The sequence below is a fragment of the Schistocerca americana genome, chromosome 4 (assembly GCF_021461395.2).
Source record: "Schistocerca americana isolate TAMUIC-IGC-003095 chromosome 4, iqSchAmer2.1, whole genome shotgun sequence".
Classification (NCBI taxonomy): domain Eukaryota; kingdom Metazoa; phylum Arthropoda; class Insecta; order Orthoptera; family Acrididae; genus Schistocerca; species Schistocerca americana.
The window spans coordinates 705,944,262-705,966,607 of record NC_060122.1 but is presented as its reverse complement, the minus strand read 5'-3'; the positions used below and the strand labels follow the sequence as shown (position 1 = coordinate 705,966,607).

Genomic DNA, 22,346 nt, shown 5'->3' with positions numbered 1-22,346 from the left:
TGTTTATAATTATACAACCTGTATGGAGAGTGAAGCAGCTAAGAGAGATACATCCAGAACGAGTAATACTATCAAGGTGTGGTGGTTTTGGCTACCTTATAGTGGAAGACGTGGCAACTTTTCTGTGGTTGGCATGCGAATTATAACACGAAAACGGTTTTTTAATCGACGATATACTTTTTTCTGTGCCAATAGAAAAATTTGCGTCAAAGAGGCCGTCAATGACATGACATATGTGGAACTTTACAAAAGGCAGCAAATAACGACGTCGAAATGCACTGTCCTGCTGTCAGGAGATGGGGTCGTTTTAATTGAATTAATCAATACATTAATGCAAAGCTTGACTCTGTTCCCACTCTCTGTTCGTATCAAATTCACTTCTTTCTAATTCTCCAGGATCGGTAGGGATCGATAGCTAGGGTTGCAAATTCTTCGCTTTATCCATTCCACGGTGCGTAATAATTACAGCTTGGGTCTTAAAGGCGCGTCCGGCTCTTGATTAAATTTCTGTGTCAGGGTAAACATTTTTACACACGAGGAGTTTTGCAATACGTGCTATAAAATAATTCTGTTGCACCTAGAATATCATCCGGACTAAATGCATCACAGGTCAATGTTATCTGGCATTTCATAGCCTCGGTAATCGTTAGTGTTTCCTTGTATGCCCCTTATTTTATTTTTAATTTCCTCGTAGACAAAATTACAGAGAAAGCTAAGCGACTATGTGTTTCCAAGACCACCGGACCAGCGATTTCCAAATGTTCTGCTAAGAATGTCAGTAATTATCTGTATAGAATGGGCGAGAAATCCGTCATGGTGGTACCACATGTATTGCTTTATCTCCATGGAATGTGCTACAAAACCTCGGTGGCATATCCGCTAACACTTGTAGCTATTTAATGGACCATAAATAAAACAGAGAACCAATGAGGCGCCTGACGCTAACAGCCCAGTTTCGTTGTTTAGCCACATCTCTCAACCAACATGGATTTTCAACAGACTGTACTCTATATTGCAAGGATTTATTTCCCCATCATCTGTAAATGATGAATTTATAGCTATGCAGCGCAGTGTGTGCTCATATGAAACTTCCTGGAAGGTTAAAACTGCATCCCGGAGTGGTACTCGAACGTGTGATGCTTGCCTTCCACGGGCAAGTGTTCTACCAGCCGGGCTACGCGAGCAAGACTCATGATCCATCCCCACAGCTTTGCTTCCCCCAGTCCGTCTCCGCAGCGTAGCGGTAGCGTTACCTCCTACCATGCGGGGAGCCCTCCTTCCTTTTTTCTCTTTTTTTGTGACGTTAATATGTGTTGTGTCTCTACGCTCCAAGCCTCATGTAATCCTTGTTAAACATAATAACCTTCATTGTAATAATTTGTATTGTATATTTGCCACTACTGTTACTGTATTTACTGCGACACCGCAAAATTAACAAAATTGACATTGACTGTAGCGGACTGTGTACCTAAAACTGAAGGCAAGCAAATAACACGGAGGAACTATGCGATGAACACTTGATATGAAAACAAACAACAAAAGGAAAATGTAAAAGAAAAATTTACTACTTGGAAAAATTGTAACAGACGAAATTAATAAATTTTATACCTCACTGTTATCTTTGTACATAGTTACAAGAAATAAAGTTTTACGATATTGTAAAAAAAAAAAAAGATTGGATCCCGGCAGGGGACTTGGTGTTGTGTGTGCTTCATCATCATTTTCGTCATCATTGACTCACAAGTCGCCAACGTGGCGTCACCCAAAAAGGACTTGCAATATGGCGACCTCCCGACCAACAATGCCATACGATCATTTTTTTTTTGCTTCCCCCAGTACCTTGAAATCTTGCCCACGAAAGGCAAAGGTCCTTACTTCGAGTCCTGGACCGACGCACCGTTTTAATCTGCCCGGAAGAGTCATTTGTTAATTGTGTATCGTCTGTAAAAAAACAATCTTGCATAGCAAAACAGGATGTATTGCATCACCTTGCAGTTTTCGTAGGCATCATTCGCCGGCCTGTAACCGATTTTGGAAGCCATTGCAGAGAGCAGCTGATAAAGCGAAACGTGAAAAGAATGAAATTTTTTGGAACATTCCTTTCTCTGATCCTAGCTACAAATTAAAGGTGCCTCAGAGTAAAATGAGGATTGTGTTTCGCTGCTAAAATGTTAGTTACATGTCTGTCATCAGTTTTCATTGGAGTATTTCATTTGTGAACTTTTTCAAAATATTTGCAAAAGCAGACTCAAAAGGCCTGAAGGCCTGGCACGGTAAGTACACCTCTTAGCATACGCAGTCACCCCTGCTCTGTTTAGCGAAAACCGTTTCCACTTTGTCGATTGTCTTACACGTTTTAAAAGACTGAACAGCTTGATGAGCAGGCTACCTGATTATTACTACAGCAGAACACAAACTGATGGGCTTAAGGCGGGATGTATGCGAAGTTGCAGAACTTTGCAAAAACCTTATAAAGTCCAATGTTTTCAAGGCAATGTAACTAAATTTGGCATAGTTTTTATGGAATGTTATGTGGTTCCACACATGTTTCCATGCTTACTGAAATTGTATGCTTTTAAATACAAACAGTTGAAATTTTTTCAGTAGGGTGAGTACAAATGTTCATCTTTCGAAATATCTGTCTGAATGAAATTATTGCATTTTTATACAGTTCGATGTACCATTATTACAAATATCTGTGTGACGTAATATTGATATCTGCTTCTGCAATATTTTTACTGCTTGCCAAATTTCTCTGAAAAAAAATCGTTGGGATTTTTCTCTTACATAAACGCATTACTATTTTAATAACTGAAAATTCTTTCCACAGAATGTTTCACTACAGTACTGAATAATTGCGTTACAAATGTAAGCACCGTGGTTTCTGAGGGAAAGGTACGTAATGTTTCCAAAGTGTAAGTTAGGGGAAAGCTTAATCAAAGATTTGACAGTTTTTGTATTATGGATTATCTTAACTGGGTGAACTAGAGCAAACCACATGCATTCTCCTCTTCGTCCTCAAGCATTCTTTGCATCGCTTGCCCTCTTAGGTTAACCTGATTTTCAAACTGAGTAGCAATAATGTCAGCAGCATCAATACTCCTGTTATCGATTACCCTCAATATCGACAGTGTGATGCTCCTGGATCAAGTCCTAGCCTCTCTAGACTCCGTGGTCTGCAAAGATTAGCGCAGCTAAAAACTAGACAAGCATCATACGCTGCAATTTCATCAGCTGTTGTGGAAGCAAATGTTGTCCTGTGACATAGTTCCCCTCTCAGAGAGTTGTAACTTTCATTAGGATTTTGAGATTCTCCTTGCAATCTCGATGATCCCGTGCCATTGCAATCGTAATAGAATATGTGGTTCGGTTCAAATGGTTCAAATGGTTCAAATGGCTCTGAGCACTATGGGACTTACACATCTGACGTCATCAATCCCCTAGACTTAGGACTACTTAAACCTAACTAACCAAAGGACATCACACACATCCATGCCCGCGGCAGGATTCGAACCTGCGACCGTAGCAGCAGCGCGGTTCCGGACTGAAGCGCCTAGAACCGCTTGGCCAGACTGGGCGACAGTTGGAGCTAGACGTGTGGGACTTTCCATTTCGGAAATTGTTAGGGAAATCAGTATTCTGAGTTCCACAGTGTCAAGAGTACGCAGAGGATGCAAATTTCAAGCAGTATCCTCACCACAAACAACACAGTGGCCGACGGCCTTCACTTAACGACCGAGAGCAGCGGCATTTGTGTAGAGATGGCAGTGATAACAGACAAGCAACTTCGCGTGAAATAACCGCAGAAATCAACGTGGGACGTGCGACGAACATATCCGTTAGGTCAGTGCGACGAAATTAGCCGTTAATAGGCTATGGCAGGAGACAAAGCATAAGACCGACGCGAGTGCCTTTGCTAACAGCACATCGTCTGCAGCGCCTCTCCTGGTTTCGTCACCATATCGTTTGGCCCGTAGACGACTGGAAAACCGTGGCTTGAACAGATAAGTCCGGATTTCATTTGGTGAGAGCTGGTGGTAGGGTTCCAATGTGGCGCAGACCCAACGAAACCATGGAGCCGGCCGGTGTGGCCGAGCGGTTCTAGGCGCTTCAGTCTGGAACCGCGCGACCGCTACGGTCGCAGGTTCGAATCCTGCCTCGGGCATGGATGTGTGTGATGTCCTTAGGTTAGTTAGGTTTAAGTAGTTCTAAGTTCTAGAGGACTGATGACCTCAGATGTTAAGTCCCATAGAGTTCAGAGCCATTTGAACCATTTTGAAGCCGTGGACTCCGGTTGTCAGCACGGCACTGTGCGAGCTAGGGTGATGGCTTTATAATGGTGTGGGTTGCGTTTACATTGAATAGATTGAATCCTCTGGTCCAACTGAACCAATGATTGACTGAAAAGGTGATGTTCGGGTACTTGCAGATCATCTGCAGCCATTCGTGGACTTCATGTTGCCAAACAACGATAGATTTTTTATTGATGGCAGTGTGACATGTTACTGGGCCACAATTGTTCGCTATTCGGCTGAATAACATTCTACTCAATTTGAGTGAATAATTTGGCCTCCCAGGTCGCCCGACAGTAATGGGACATAATCGAGAGGTCAGTTTGTTGCACAAAATCCTGCACCGGAAACATTTTCGCACTTGTGGACGGCTGTAGAGGCAGCGTGACACTGTATTTCAACAGGGGACCTCCGGTGAGTTGCTGCACTACACCGCGTAAAATGAGATCCGTCGCGTAATTAGGAGGTATCCTGTGAGTCTTGTCACCTCGGTGCATTATCGTGACAGAGGTACATCTCCACGGTAGCCAGAATCAGGCGCGACTGGGCGCTCCACGGAGCGCTGTCGCGGCCCACGCACGGCAGCGCTGGCGTGCGGCGTGTTGTTTCATTATCAGCGCGCGCGGCCGCGGTACGTCTAATAAGGCCGTTGTCCGCTGTCCGCGGAGCGTGATTTAGCTGTGCGCCCAGATATATGGCCGACAAACTAATCGGCGTAACAAGGCAGCACGTTGTAATTAGCGATTACCATACACTTTTATTTGCTCCCTTCACAGAATTCGCGCACTTGTTTCATTTTACGTTAGCATGTCCGTACTTCCCTAGCTCACTACCTACTAGATGCGTCAACCTTGCAACCCTTCAACGCTAGATATGTAACAAATACTTTTGTTAGACGTTCGTCCGTTACCATGAAACGAATTATTAAACACACAGACGATGATTCTGTGTAATGTATTCTGTCTTACAGTTAAACTACTGTGAACGTTACTCTTATATCAGTTCTATTACGATGTAACTAACCTTTCCGAGTGTAAATTATTGAATTTATGGCTTCGTAATCTACAAAATACAGCCGGGCGTTTTTCCTAGTCTCGATCACAAACACAGACTCAATGTCATGCGCACGTCTGGCCAGTCATCTTTCCCTACTGCTCTGTTCTTTTCCTCCTAGTCCTCGCTTCCACCTATTTCCTTATCTTTCCATCACAGAAGTTCAATTTGTTATCTCACTTTCTTTCTGATAACTTGTTGATATTTTTAGCTTGTTCATTTATTATCGAGGCTTAATTATTTTAAATTGTTCATTTTCGAGAAACCACTGCCCTGATTTCTTGATGCAATCCTAATTATTGTTCATGTTGTTGGCAGTAGTCTATCTTTGTTGATACTATGGGGAACATTCTGTGTTAGCACGCCATAATTGCACAAAATAAATGGTACAATAAAAACTAATTTCATAATGAAGTATATCAGACTAAAATTAGGTTTACTGCTAAATAGTTAACAATAATAATAACAACAACACTGCCAGACAAATACACATGTCAAACACAGGTGACAGTACAAAGACTTTGTGGAGAGTACTACCTTTCACAATCTAAACAGGGCTGCCACATTCTGAATCGTTTAGCGACTGCTAATGACAAATATATCATGTAACTGTGATTCTGCTACTAAATATAGTTAAATTAACCACACAGATTCTACTGTGTAATTGTTTATAGTCAACTGGCAGCCTTGGGAGAGCCAGCCGTGACAAAAGCCTTTCATCTGGTGAGCAAGATGCATGAGACAGGCGAAATACCCTCAGACTTTAAGAAGAATATGATAATTCCAATCCCAAAGAAAGCAGGTGTTGACAGATGTGAAAAGTAGCGAACTATCCGTTTAATAAGACACAGCTGCCAAATACTAACGCGAATTCTTTACAGACGAATGGAAAAACTGGTAGAAGCTGACCTCGGGAAGACCAATTTGGATTCCGTAGAAATATTAGAACACGTGAGGCAATACTGACCCTACGACTTATCTTAGAAGATAGAATCTAGCATTTGTAGTCTTAGAGAAAGCTTTTGACAATGTTGACTGGAATACTCTCTTTCAAATTCTGAAGGTGGCAGAGGTAAAATACAGGAAGCGAAAGGGTATTTACAATTTGTAGAGAAACCAGAAGGCAGTTAGAAGAGTCGAGGGACATGAAAGGGGAGCAGTGGTTGGGAAGGGAGTGAGAGAGGGTAGTAGCCTCTCCCCGATGTTACTCAATCTGTATATTGAGCTAGCAGTAAAGGAAACAAAAGAAAAATTCGGAGTAGGAATTAAAATCCATGGAGAAGAAATTAACTTTGAGGTTCGCCGATGACATTGTAATTCTGTCAGAGACAGCAAAGGACTTGGAAGTGCAGTTGAACGGAATGGACAGTGTCTTGAAAGGAGGATACAAGATGAACATCAACAAAAGCAAAACGAGGATAATGGAATGTAGTTGAATTAAGTAGGGTGATGCTGAGGGAATTAGATTAGGAAATGAGACACTTAAAGAAGTAAAGGAGTTTTGCTATTTGGGGAGCGAAGTAACTGATGATGGTCGAAGTAGAGAGGATATAAAATGTAGACTTGCAATGGTAAGGAAAGCGTTTCTGAAGAAGAGAAATTTGCTAACATCGAGTATAGATTTAAGAGTCAGGAAGTCGTTTCTGAAAGTATTTGTATGTGTAGCCATGTATGGAAGTGAAACATGGACGATAAATAGTTTGGACAAGAAGAGAATAGAAGCTTTCGAAATGTGATGCTACAAAAGAATGCCTAAGACTAGATGGGTAGATCACATAACTAATGAGGAGGTACTGAATAGAATTGGGGAGAAGAGAAATTTGTGGCACAACTTGACTAGAAGAAGGAATCGGTTGGTAGGACATGTTTCTGAGGCATCAAGGGATCGACAGTTTAGCAGCGAGGAGGGTAAAAATCATAGAGGGAGACCAAGAGATGAATACACTAAGCATATTCAGAAGGATGTAGGTTGCAATAGGTACTGGGAGATGAAGAAGCTTGCACAGGACAGAGTAGCATGGAGAGCTGCGTCAAACCAGTCTCTTGAACTGAAGACCACAACAACAACCACAACAACATTCAATTTTAATTTTTGTGTGTTAGCCGCCTTAGGTAAGTTAATATAGTTGAACCTAGAAGATATACATGTTAATTAGTGAGACAATAGATTGCACGCGCTGAGATGTGCCGTTGCTGTGTTTCGGTTAACTATATATTAATGTACTCCTGCAACTGCAGCTGCTTATCTGATTATTATCAGGCTTCATCAAAAGTTTTTCAATAATATTCCATTCACTTTAATTTTAAAAAAGTTTCGTGTTATTAACGCGTAAGTTAATTAAAACGTCAGTCCTAGCGTCTACTGGCGCGTGGCCACAGTGATCGTCTCATGTCGTTGAAGTTAAAAACGGGTCAGACACTGGGCTGAACGCTCCGTCACTGACTATTTTTTGGATCTTATGCAAAGGACTGAAGCCTAAAATTTCTAGAAACCCGGCAGTCCTCCGCGTCACTTCTCGATGTTCGTGAATCATAAACACGATTCTCACAAACGTCTGAATAACTCGTGGTGCGATTCCTGGCATGGCCTCAATCATGACCTCATTCATTTTTTTAATCCGCAACTTTCTGTGTTTGTGCTTCATTCACCAGCAGGCCTACCGAAACTAAGAGTTCGTCTCAGGCAGTGCCTATTCAAAGAGATTTCGATGAACTTGTTTCTTCGAGTGAGGGATGACTTTGTTTGGTAACTCGATATTTGAAGGACCAGTTGATGGGATCGTATTGAGCACTCGTGAAATGTCTTAATTACTTTTGTGTTTGTTTTACAAAATCAGGGGTATTATGTCAAAACAGCTGCGGCACATCAGTGGAAGCGCTCCAGTCCTTTGACACAGTCCTGAGTAATTAACTCAGACAAACGAAACTGTCCCATGATTTATCGATGTGCAGTTTCTGCTTTATGCTCCCGAATGCGAGTCCTTTGCTTTTCGCGCTGCGACACCTTCCTTCATCTGTGGGAGAGAGACGGAGGTATTCATGTAATTTGCGCGGAAACTAAGATGGACACTAAGTGCGTACAGAAATCTTTATTATCGATTAAAAGGTTAGAAAATTTTTATTCGTTGTTCTTAATGTATTATTCATATTCTTCGTTAATTCATTATTTACGTATACAGCTGGAAATGCTAGAAGGTATCAGATAGATTATATAATGGTAAGACAGAGATTTAGGAACCAGGTTTTAAATTGTAAGTCTTTTCCAGGGGCAGATGTGGACTCTGACCACAATCTGTTTGTTATGAACTGTAGATTAAAACTGTAAAAACTGCAAAAAGGTGGGAATTTTCGGAGATGGGACCTGGATAAACTGAATAAACCAGAGGTTGTACAGAGTTTCACGGAGAGCGTAAGGGAACAACTGACAGGAATGGGAGAAAGAAATACAGTAGAAGAAGAATGGGTAGCTTTGAGGGATGAAGTAGTGAAGGCAGCAGAGGATCAAGTAGGTAAAAAGACGAGAGCTAGTAGAAATCCTTTGGTAACAGAAGAAATATTGAATTTAATTGAGGAAAGGAGAAAATATAAAAATGCAGTAAACGAAGCAGGCAAAAAGGAATACAAACGTCTTAAAAATGAGATCGACAGGAAGTGCAAAATGGCTAAGCAGGGATGGCTACAGGACAAATGTAAGGATGTAGTGGCTTATCTCACTAGGGTAAGATAGATACTGTCTACAGGAAAATTAAAGACACCTTCGGAGACAAGAGAACCACCCTTATGAATATCAGAAGCTCAGATGGAAACCCAGTTTTAAGCAGAGGGAAAGCAGAAAGGTGGAAGGAGTATATAGAAGGTCTATACAAGGGCGATGTACTTGAGGACAATATTATGGAAATGTAAGAGAATATAGATGAAGATGAAATGGGAGATATGATACTGCATGAAGAGTTTGACAGAGCACTGAAAGACCTGAGTCGAAACAAGGCCCCGGGAGTAGACAACATTCCGTTAGAACCACTGACAGCCTTGGGAGAGCCAGTCCTGACAAAACTCTACCATCTGGTGAGAAACATGTATGAGAAAGGTGAAATACCCTCAGACTTCAAGAAGAATATTATAATTCCAATCCCAAAGAAAGCAGGTGTTGACAGCTGTGAAAATTACTGAACTATCAGTTTAATAAGTCACGGCTGCAAAATACCAACGCGAATTCTTTACAGACGAATGGAAAAACTGGTAGAAGCGGACCTCGGGGAAGATCAGTTTGGATTCCGTAGAAATGTTGGAACACGTGAGGCAATACTAACCTTACGACTTATCTTAGAAGAAAGATTAAGAAAAGGCAAACCTACGTTTCTAGCATTTGTAGACTTAGAGAAAGCTTTTGACAATGTTGACTGGCATACTCTCTTCCAAATTCTAAAGGTGGCAGGGGTAAAATACAGGGAGCGAAAGGCTATTTACAATTTGTACAGAAACCAGATGGCAGTTATAAGTGTCGAGGGACATGAAAGGGAAGCAGTGGTTGGGAAGGGAGTGAGATAGAGTTGTAGCCTCTCCCCGATGTTATTCAATCTGTATATTGAGCAAGCAGTGAAGGAAACAAAAGAAAATTTCGGAGTAGGAATTAAAATCCATGGAGAAGAAATTAACTCTGAGGTTCGCCGATACATTGTAATTCTGTCAGAGACAGCAAAGGACTTGGAAGAGCAGTTGAACGGAATGGACAGTGTCTTGAAAGGAGGATATAAGATGAACATCAACAGAAGCAAAACGAGGACAATGGAATGTAGTCGAATTAAGTAGGGTGATGCTGAGGGAATTAGATTAGGAAATGAGACACTTAAGGAAGTAAAGGAGTTTTGCTATTTGGGGAGCGAAGTAACTGATGATGGTCGAAGTAGAGAGGATATCAAATGTAGACTTGCAATGGTAAGGAAAGCGTTTCTGATGAAGAGGAATATGCTAACATCGAGTATAGATTTAAGAGTCAGGAAGTCGTTTCTGAAAGTATTTGTATGGAGTGTAGGCATGTATGGAAGTGAAACATGGTCGATAAATAGTTTGGACAAGAAGAGAATAGAAGCTTTCGAAATGTGGTGCTACGGAAGAATGCTGAAGATTAGATGGGTAGATCACATAAATAATGAGGAGGTATTGAGTAGGACTGGGGACGAGTTTGTGGCACAACTTGACTAGAAGAAGGGATCCGTTGGTAGGACATGTTTCTGAGGCATCAAGGGATCACCAATTTAGTATTGGAGGGCAGCGTGGAGGGTAAAAATCGTAGAGGGAGACCAAGAGATGAATACACTAAGCAGATTCAGAAGGATGTAGGCTGCAGTAGGTACTGGGAGATGAAGAAGCTAGCGCAGAGTAGAGCAGCATGGAGAGCTGCATCAAACCAGTCTCAGGACTGAAGACCACAACAACAACAACTTCTCTAATATCATCTTCTAGAACACTGTATATTATGTCTTCTTTGTGCTACTGCTGTCTTATCTAAATACACTCCTGGAAATGGAAAAAAGAACACATTGACACCGGTGTGTCAGACCCACCATACTTGCTCCGGACACTGCGAGAGGGCTGTACAAGCAATGATCACACGCACGGCACAGCGGACACACCAGGAACCGCGGTAGTGGCCGTCGAATGGCGCTAGCTGCGCACCATTTGTGCACCGCCGCCGTCAGTGTCAGCCAGTTTGCCGAGGCATACGGAGCTCCATCGCAGTCTTTAACACTGGTAGCATGCCGCGACAGCGTGGACGTGAACCGTATATGCAGTTGACGGACTTTGAGCGAGGGCGTATAGTGGGCATGCGGGAGGCCGGGTGGACGTACCGCCGAATTGCTCAACACGTGGGGCGTGAGGTCTCCACAGTACATCGATGTTGTCGCCAGTGGTCGGCGGAAGGTGCACGTGCCCGTCGACCTGGGACCGGACCGCAGCGACGCACGGATGCACGCCAAGACCGTAGGATCCTACGCAGTGCCGTAGGGGACCGCACCGCCACTTCCCAGCAAATTAGGGACACTGTTGCTCCTGGGGTATAGGCGAGGACCATTCGCAACCGTCTCCATGAAGCTGGGCTACGGTCCCGCACACCGTTAGGCCGTCTTCCGCTCACGCCCCAACATCGTGCAGCCCGCCTCCGGTGGTGTCGCGACAGGCGTGAATGGAGGGACGAATGGAGACGTGTCGTCTTCAGCGATGAGAGTCACTTCTGCCTTGGTGCCAATGATGGTCGTATGCGTGTTTGGCGCCGTGCAGGTGAGCGCCACAATCAGGACTGCATACGACCGAGGCACACAGGGCCAACACCCGGCATCATGGTGTGGGGAGCGATCTCCTACACTGGCCGTACACCACTGGTGATCGTCGAGGGGACACTGAATAGTGCACGGTACATCCAAACCGTCATCGAACCCATCGTTCTACCATTCCTAGACCGGCAAGGGAACTTGCTGTTCCAACAGGACAATGCACGTCCGCATGTATCCCGTGCCACCCAACGTGCTCTAGAAGGTGTAAGTCAACTACCCTGGCCAGCAAGATCTCCGGATCTGTCCCCCATTGAGCATGTTTGGGACTGGATGAAGCGTCGTCTCACGCGGTCTGCACGTCCAGCACGAACGCTGGTCCAACTGAGGCGTTAGGTGGAAATGGCATGGCAAGCCGTTCCACAGGACTACATCCAGCATCTCTACGATCGTCTCCATGGGAGAATAGCAGCCTGCATTGCTGCGAAAGGTGGATATACACTGTACTAGTGCCGACATTGTGCATGCTCTGTTGCCTGTGTCTATGTGCCTGTGGTTCTGTCAGTGTGATCATGTGATGTATCTGACCCCAGGAATGTGTCAATAAAGTTTCCCCTTCCTGGGACAATGAATTCACGGTGTTCTTATTTCAATTTCCAGGAGTGTATTAACAAAGTATCCCCTTGGCTGTCTTTCGAGCATTTCTACGTAAAAATAAAAAAATAAAATAGAGTGTTTAAAAAAGCTTTGTGTATTACTCATGTGCTGCCTCGTAAATTTTCTCCTTTCTACCCATTTTGAAATTCAGATATGTAGGTCAGTTTATAAACACAATGAAAGCAGTACCCAAACATAAAGAATGAAACAGAGGTAGAAGTGAAACACCGGAAAATACCCTTTTTGACAGCAAATTAGCTAAAAGGCGAATTTAAGTGTTGTTAAACATTAAGTTACGTCACTTGTTACCCATAAGGCAGGGTCCGACACAAATAATTTACTGAATAAAGGGAAATACGGAACATCTATCAAATAACGAGTCCCATCTGCCCACATATGAAGAAACTAATAATGCTTTATAAAGTGTAATCGTCATATTTTTTAAATCGAGGGACTAATATCACAGTGTAACACACTTAGTTACCGCACTACTGTTCATCCCTGTTCTACTATACGACAGCAGCGTTCCAAGTGGCCAGCAAACTACACTTCTGAATACGATATCGGTTTGTGCGAATAGTATCGTTTATGCCTATCTGTAACATGGTTTTTGCTATGGGGAACGTATGTAGTGCCATAAAAATCGACACTGACTAAAAAATGACATCATATTTCATTTTTTTTTTTTGGTTTCCTATGAGCGATGGGTGGTGTGAATTGATGCATTACAGAATAGTATTTACGATTATCTTGTACAGTTATTTATAGAAGAATATCGTTTTCTTTAAACAAGGCAAATAAACAGCCGAAGTGCTGACCATTGGGAGCTTCTAATCCGAAAATGTGGGACGTAGGAAACTTGTATCGAATGCAATACCCTACTTTATTTAAACTACCAAATACGCCACCACAACTGTAACTGGACGGAAAACCACACAGTCGTGATAACAAAACGTCAAAAGTAATCAAACTGTTTCTCAACACAGAGGAAACCAATTCCTCTATTGCTGTCACATGTGAGCCGCAAAGGACAAGAATCTTCAACAACTCCGCTTTTGAAGCAAAAGTAGTGTCATGTACAATAATATTCGTCGGTTGGAAAGTCGAGTGAAGCTTAAGAATCTGCGAATCGACTGTTATTTTCAAGGAAAGTGCCTATCATAATAAGAACAGACAACAACAAATGGTTCAAATGGCTCTGAGCACTATGGGACTTAACTTCTGAGGTCATCAGTCCCCTAGAACTTAGAACTACTTACCCCTAACTAACCTAAGACATCACACATATCCATGCCCGAGGCAGGATTCGAACCTGCGACCGTAGCGGTCGCGCGCTTCCAGACTGTAACGCCTAGAGCCGCTCAGCGACTCCGGCCGGCAGACAACAACAGAAATACATGCTCCTCATACATGAAATATGTTTACTTTCTCTTGATTTCAGTGCAATTGTACACATATTCGAAAGGATTTCTTCCTGAATATGAATCAGTGACTTTCAGTTGTTATTTCGAGAGGATTCATCTCTTTGAATATTTAAGTGAAGCTTGACAGACAGAAATATAACAACTATTTTGTTAATTATGTAGAAAAATAGTTAAAAGAAGACATTAATCTTACTACTTTCTTGCCGACATGTGCAGTACTGTCGTTCCAATTGTCAGACGGTAATAACTTCCACAGCAATGTGTCGCGGACTGTGCATGTTAGCCTGTGCTAATACGAAATAAATTATTATCCGGCTGCCAGCCAAATCAAGTGATTAAAATACCACGAGCTTTCGAGAAAGAACTCGCTGGTGATTGTCAGGTGCGGTGACCGCAGATGGGCTACTGGTGTACTCTACCTGCTGGAAGTGACTTCACTGGTGTCCGCGGTATCGCTGTACAGGGCATACGTTGACTCCGCGTCTGATGCGTGGTTCAAAATGGTTCAAATGGCTCTGAGCACTATGGGACTCAACTGCTGAGGTCATTAGTCCCCTAGAACTTAGAACTAGTTAAACCTAACTAACCTAAGGACATCACAAACATCCATGCCCGAGGCAGGATTCGAACCTGCGACCGTAGCGGTCTTGCGGTTCCAGACTGCAGCGCCTTTAACCGCACGGCCACTTCGGCCGGCTCTGATGCGTGGTCGCAGGATACCAGCCCGCGCTGAGCTGTAGGCCTTGGTGTCTCTTATGGGTGTTATCAAGGATCGTTATTGGAGTGGCTTCTTTAATTACACAGTTCCATAAACCGTTAGGGTAAGCCACAGCAGAGATTTCGTCAAATTTGATCCGGTGACCGTCTTCTACGGCATATTTTTTTTATTCAATTGATGCGGCTGGAAGGCCGAAAACTTTTTTCTCAGTGTTACCGCCTCAGGATTCTGCATTCTTATATTAAGAGACTAATATGATGATGCCATCTTCGATAAATATCAGGTAGATCTCTTCCCAAAAAAATACTACGGAAGAGGATGAACAATGGTGAACCAAAACAGAGATGTCTGAAACTACCAGGAATTAATGATGTGCACTCTAAGATAAAAAACGGCGCACCACGATGGAATTATCCTAATGAGATGAAGAGCAGTAGATATGAATACATACGTGTAAAAAAAAAATCACTCCGTCTTCAGGCCGCAAGTGGCCTACCGGGGTCATCCGACCACCGTGTCATCCTCACTGGAGGATGCGGACAGGAGGGGCGTGGGGTCAGCACACCGCGCTCCCGGTCGTTATGATGGTATTCTTGACTGAAAGCGCTACTATTCGGTCGAGTAGCTCCTCAATTGGCATCACGAGGCTGAGTGCACCCCGAAAAATGACAACAGCGCATGGCGGCCTGGATGGTCACCCATCCGAGTGCCGACCACGCCCGACAGAGCTTAACTTCGGTGATCTCACGGGAACCGGTGTATCCACTGCGGAAAGGCCGTTGCCTTGAATAGATATGTATAGACAAACAAATCATTGCAGTTCCAGAAAAATTGGACGATTTATTCAAGAGAAGAGCTTCACAATTGAGCAAGTCAATAACATGTTGGTCAACCTCTGGTCCTTACGAAAGCATTTATGTCGCTGATTGATAGAGCTGTTGGATGTGCTTCTGAGGATTATCTCGTCAAATTTTTTCCAATTGGCCTGTTAGATTGTCAAAAACCCAAGCAGATTGGAGAGCACTGCCCATAATACTCCAAACGTTTTCAGTTGAGGGAAGATCAGGAGACCTTGCTGGCCAAGCTAGGGTTTGGCAAGCTCGAAGACAAGCAGTATAAACTCTCTCTGTGTGCGGACGGGCATTATCTTGCTGGACTGTAAGCCCAGGATGGCTTGCCTTGAAGTGCAACTAAACGAGGCGAAGAATATCGTTGGCGTACCGCTTTGCTGTAAGGGTGCCGCGGATGACAAGCGATGAGAGTCTTGTTATGAAAAGAAACTGCACCCTAGACCATCATTCCTGGTTGTCAGTCCGTCAGCTGGGAGTCAGGCAGATTGATATCCCACCACTGTACGGGCAGTCTCCAGATACGTCTTCGACCTGGAATCTGACTGGAGTAAAATTGTATTCAGTGATAAGTCCCGCATCGAACTGAGCCCCAATGACCAGCGAAGAGGTGTCTGGTGACACCCTGGAGAGGTGAGGGATACCAACCCGACCGTCGCCTGCCATATGGCCGGACAACCAAGAGTGGTTTGTCTGGGTCGCCCTTCAGTTGTTATTCGCACCTGTCTTATAGCACAGCGGTACTTCGTCGATGTTCTATGCCCCGTTTTGTTGCCCCTCATGGCAAGCCATCCTAGGATTACAGTTCTCACACGACTAGAGTTTCCACTGCTCGTCTTTGGCGTGACAAATCCTACCTTTGGGATCAAGGTCGCCTGATCTCCTCCGAACTGAGAGCGTTTGAAGTGTTGTGACCAGGGCTCTCAAACATGTTAATGCGCCAACTGGATACAACTTGGCACGATAACTCTCCGGAGGACATCCAACAACTGTATCAATCAAAGCCAAGCCGTGTAACTACTTGCATAAGAACCAGAGGTGGACCGATTCGTAACTGACTTGCTCAATTCGCGAAGCTCTTCTCTTGAATGAATCATCCATTTTTTTCAGAAACTGGATTGCTTGTCTGTATATGTACATCACATCTACCGATTTCTGTCCCATTCGGACAATTCCTTCATGATGCTCTGTGTTATACTGTATTTCGTTGGAAAGTAGAATTTACAACAGGTAGGAACGGAGGCTAATACTGAAGGAAGCCAAAGCCCGTACTGAGCCTTGGAGCTGTGCGGCCAGACGAGCAATCGAACAGCAGAAGACGAGGGCGCCGACCTCAGCAGCGAGCCATCCCGGACGCCCCTGCTGTGCCCGTTTGCAGCGGCGTGGGCTGTACCGCCGCCGCGGTAGCAGGTGGCGCAATTACCGCGCTGCGGCGCCGCCGTCGCCAGGCGTCGGCGTCGGCGTCGGCGTCGGTGCGCGCGCCGCAGCTGGCGCCGCGCTCCCGGGAGACGGCGTGACAGCTCAGCTCCCCAACCCCGCCCCAGGGCCGAGTGCTCTGCTTCATCAGCTGCCCCCGCATTAGCGCTATCCACCCCGGCGTGGGCTCACCCCTCTTCTGAACGGGACATGCAAACTACAATCGAGAGCGTCTCCGTCGTAGGCTCAAAACTGGTAGCACGTAAATACAAACGAGGGTGCATCGAAAGTAAGTCACGGTAACTGATAAAATATTCTTTAAGATGTAGTCCACAGCTTTCATAAACGACATCATGTTATAGCCCGCAGACTTTAAATCTTATAACGGTATGTGAAACGCCTAAAATTTTAAATCTTATGTTGCTAACCGTTCAAGGTAAGGTACGTAACTTAATTGCATGTTTATCTAATTAACTCTTATATGCTCTGGAGCTTTCCCGCCGTATGTGTGTTTCGAAGATTCTCGAATGTGGTGGTGGAACCAATCGTTGAATGTCCACCTTCGACTATTGGATCCGGCAGAACACCCGAGAATCTTGGAAGCAATTAACTCTTCTACCAGCTGACATGCTGACATGTAAAGGGAATTTTAAAAAAAAAGTATTCCACTTTTCGGGTGGTGTTATATCGACAAAAAAGAGAGAAAATGTCCAGTAAACATGTGCTCTAAATGCGTACCTGTTCATCTTCACTAGTGCGAAACATACTTCTTTTATTGCAAGCTCTTTGATATTATGGAGTAGCCTGAGTCGCACTTACAGGATACGAGGGTAATCCAAAAAGTAAGGTCTCCTAGTCTTTTTTAAGTACATATACCTGTTTATTTCTACAGTGGTTTACATCAGTTTACAGCTTGAGCATTTAGCTACTTCTCGACATAATCACCATTTCTGTCGATGCATTTTTGTAGACGCTGTGGCAGTTTCTGTATGCCCATGTTATACCATCTCGCCGCCATCCTGTTTAGAAAGTTATGAACCTCTTCTTTGACCTCGTCGTCGGAGCTGAATCGCTGGGACCACAATTAACGCTTACAGGTACTGTGTGTCTCTGAAAAAACTCAAACGGGCAATTCAGAACCGGAGAAGAGGAATGTTGAGCAAGGGCGTGCACATTCTCCACGAGAATGTTCGCCCACACATCGCTCGGCAAACCGTTGCTCTCCTGCAACAGTTTCAGTGGAACATAATCACCCACTCACCCTATATTCCTGACTTGGAGCCCAGTGACTATCACCTGTTCCCTAGGTTAAAAGAACATTTGGCCGGAAACTATTCAGCTCCGGCGACGAGGTGAAAGAAGAGGTTCATAACTTTCTTAACAGCAAGGTGGCGAACTGGTATGACATGGGCATACAAAAACTGCCACAGCGTCTACAAAAGTGCATAGACAGGAATGATGATTATCTCGAAAAATAGCTAAATGTTCAAACTGTAAACTGATGTAAATCATCGTAGAAATAAGCAGGTCTGTGTACTTATAAACAAATAGGAGAACTTACTTTTGGGAATACCCTCATAGTTTGAGAGCCTTCAACTCCTTTATGACCTTAATTGTATGCGATCGAATCTTGGATTTGCTGTAGGTGGAGGGGATGTTACTTGCTACATGCTTGGGAGTAGCAGCCCCAGCGGTTCTAGGCGCTTCAGTCTGGAACCGCGCGACCGTTGCGGTCCACAGTTTCGAATCCTGCCTCGGGCATGTATGTGTGTGGTGTCCTTAGATTAGTTAGGTTTAATTAATTCTAAGTTCTAGGGGACTGATGACGTCAGATGTTAACTCTCATAGCGCTCAGAGCCATTTGAACCATTTTTTTGAGTAACAGCCTCCTTCGTGCGGTTTAGTGGTTGGCACCAAGTTTTCTCAGCAGGTTCCAGCATTTTCTGATGAGCTGCGGAAGTATAAGGCTTCAACTTTTCCAGTCCACGGCAAGCGACGAGCTGCGTCGACACTGTGCAGATGTTCATCAGCTATTTCGCAGTCATTGTTGTCGCAAAACAGTTTGTACAGAGTTTCGCAGATTTCCGTCCATCCAGGTATATTGTATGTATTGTATTGTATGTTAACCGGAGGCCTAGAAACGACGGAGAGGCTCCGTCCCCGCCGCAGCCGCAGTGGTGCACAACCCCACGACGACTACCGCAGCCGCCGGCCGAAGTGGCCGTGCGGTTAAAGGCGCTGCAGTCTGGAACCGCAAGATCGTTACGGTCGCAGGTTCGAATCCTGCCTCGGGCATGGATGTTTGTGATGTCCTTAGGTTAGTTAGGTTTAACTAGTTCTAAGTTCTAGGAGACTAATGACCTCAGCAGTTGAGTCCCATAGTGCTCAGAGCCATTTGAGCCATTTTTTTTGTACGCGTACGTGTAGAACTTGTTTGCGCAGCAATCGCCGACATAGTGCAGCTGAGGCGGAATAAGGGGAACTAGTAAGCATTCGCCATGGCAGAGGGAAAAACGCCTAAAAACCATCCACAGACTGGCCGGTTCACCGGACCTCTACACATGTCCGCCGGGCGGATTCGTGCCGCGGAACAGGCGCTCCTTCCCGCCCGGAAAGCCGTGTATTAGATCGCACGGCCAACCGCGCGGGCTATCGAGGTATATACTCCTTTCGGAAACCCCTTGGGATACATTTCATTGTTGCGTACAGAGTAGCTCAAATTAACCTCTTGTAGTTTGTGCTTACCGGTGGGATTCAGCCCACACATTTGTCCACATTGTCAGAAAATGAAGAGAAGTCGGCTTTTTTAAAGTTCCGTATAGGTCTGGGAAATGATACCTAATTCGAGAAACACTGGGCGACGGTGGCTGTGCGGCAAGTCGTCCAGGACTTTCCTTGACACTGGTAACGGCTGGCCATTGTTGTCAGAGGACACGAAACATAAATCACAGTTGTGAGCCGTTCTCCAGGCACTAGAACAGAATTTACACCAATATTTAGCGGCAGAAACAAGGTCGAGGCTGTGTTCTTCAGACCAGTCAACCACCATGTTCCATTTACATCGTTACGTTTATATTTACCTAGTCCAAGTTGAAGTCGGACGGTTATGAGTATTTAGTAAATGTGCAGGTCACATAGCTTCTGATGGACATTCACAACATTTATTTCATCAGGTCTGACAGTGGCTTCATTGATATTATTCGTTGTTCTGGTAGCAACTGTGTGGGCCTTTTTTATATCTTTCACAATGTGCGTTACTACACAATAAACCTTGTCGTATGCAGCACCAACTAAATAAAATCCAGGTATTTAACCTCTCAAAGCAAGCTACTCTACAGTTTATGCATGAGTTCCTGCGATGGCTACCAAATAAATTTTGTTCTCATGTAGTTTCTTGTGTAGAATTTAGCATTTGGCTCTACTAACGAGTTAAGTTGACACTTTTTAACACAGGGACCAAATTTCCTATACAGATAGTTGCTCTACTTTGTCATATCGACTTTATGTGTGACGATGTAATGTATGCCAGGAGAATACTGGGATTTGCTGACGTCAGAATTGCTACTCGTTTGGAACCACCCAGGGGTTACGTACAGCTTAGGGTATGCTGCGGACGTAACATCGCCTCCCTTAATACGATGTCCGTTCATAGTAACAACGCTTCTGTCCGATGTCTTAGGGACTTACACCCACTCTGAAGAATTCCAGGTTGGTCACGGATGAGCTGGCAGGCACGCGTTCCTATAGTTTTTGTACATCATTATTGGGTCTTGCATGCACAAAGATTTCAGTGTACCGACAACTAAAAACCCAAGGGATGAAGTTCAGGGGAACTAGCTTGCCTACGTGATGGGCCTACCCGACCAATCCAGTGCCTATTAATTATGTGTGAGGCGCAAATGAACTATACTACATCATGCATGAACCAAATATGCTTACTCTATGTTGATAAATGAAAACGTAAAACTACAATATACACTGAAGAGCCAATGAAACTGGTACACCTGCCTAATAACATGTAGGGCCTCCGCGAACACGCAGAAGTGTCGCAACACGACGTGGTATGGACTCGACTAATGTCTGAAGTAGTGCTGGAGGGAACTGACACAATGAATCCTGCAGGACCGTTCATAAAACCGTAAGAGTACGAGGGGATGGAGATCTCTTCGGAGCAACACGTGGCAAGGCACAGTAGATATACTCAATGATGTTCATGTCTGGGGAGTTTGGTGGCCAGCTTAAGTGTTTAAGCGCAGAAGAGTGTTCCTGGAGCCACTCTGTACCAATTCTGGACGTGTAGGGCGTCGCATTGTCCTGCTGGATTTTCTCAAGTCTGTCGGATTGCACAATGGACATGAATCGATGCAGGTGAGCAGACACGATGCTTACGTAAGTGTCACTTGTCAGAGTCGTATCTAGATGTACCAGGGGTCCCATATCACTCCAACTGGACACACCCCACACCATAACAGAACGTCCAACAGCTTGAACAGTCCCCTGCTGACATGCAAAAAAATGGTTCAAATGGCTCTGAGCACTATGCGACTTAACTTCTGAGGTCATCAGTCGCCTAGAACTTAGAACTAATTAAACCTAACTAACCTAAGGACATCACACACATCCATGTCCGAGGCAAGATTCGAACCTGCGACCGTAGCGGTCGCTCGGTTCCAGACTGTAACGCCTAGAACAGCACGGCCACTACGGCCGGCTACTGACATGCAGGTTCCATGGATTCATGCCCGTAAACGTCCATCCGCTCATCAAGGGTACACGAGTGGGCCTTCGGCTCTGGAAGCCCATACTGATGATGTTTCGTTGAATGGTTCACACACTGGCACCTGCGGAGGGCCCAGCATTGCAATCTGCAGCAATTTGCGGAAGAATTGCACTTCTGTCACGTTGCACGATTCTTTTCAGTCGTCGTTGGCCCAGTTCTTGCAGGATCTTTTTTGTGGCCGCAGCGATGTCGGAGATGTTTTGCCGGATTCCTGATATTCACTGCACACTCCTGAAATGATCGTAAAGGAATATCCCCACTTCATCGCTACCTTGGAGATGCTGTGTCCCATCGCTCGTGCGTCAACTATAACACCACATTCAAACTCATTTAAATCTTGATAACCTGCCATTACAGCAGCAGTAACCGACCTGACAACTGCGCCAAACACTTGTCTTATATAGGAGTTGCCGTCCGCAGTGCCGTATTCTGCCTGTTTAGATATCTCTGTGTTTGAATATGCATGCCTATACCAGTTTTTTTGGCACTTGAGTGTAATTGTAATTCATTGTGCTACAGAACATTCGAGCTTTATGTAGCTGCCTGTTTGTGTATGGACGTGGGGTGTGTAATAGTGAATGTAAGCAAGCCTCTGGGCAAGTGACTGCGCCAGTTCACTAGAAGTCGAAATTGTTTCTATTACAACAGTCGTACTGCCCTGTAAACAGTTATTTTGAACCGTGCGGGTTGATATCGAAACTGTGTTATGTATGTGAACTAACATGTTTATTGATTTGTGTGACTGATTAGTCATATGTGTAAGTGAATTACTGATCATTTAGACATAAGTGTAGGTAGGTGAGTACTCTTGCTAACAGTTAGTGCCTTGGTGGTTGGGTGTGATAGAGTAGGGAGTGCTTCGTGACTATGCTCCTCAATTTGTATCCTA

The 22,346-nt window shown here is 44.4% G+C and overlaps 1 pseudogene; it reads right to left on the bottom strand.

Annotated features, from left to right (window-relative positions):
* Window positions 1-15,079: 15,079 nt before the first annotated feature.
* On the bottom strand, window positions 15,080-15,197 carry LOC124614392 (annotated as a pseudogene).
* Between the last annotated feature and the right edge of the window lie 7,149 nt (window positions 15,198-22,346).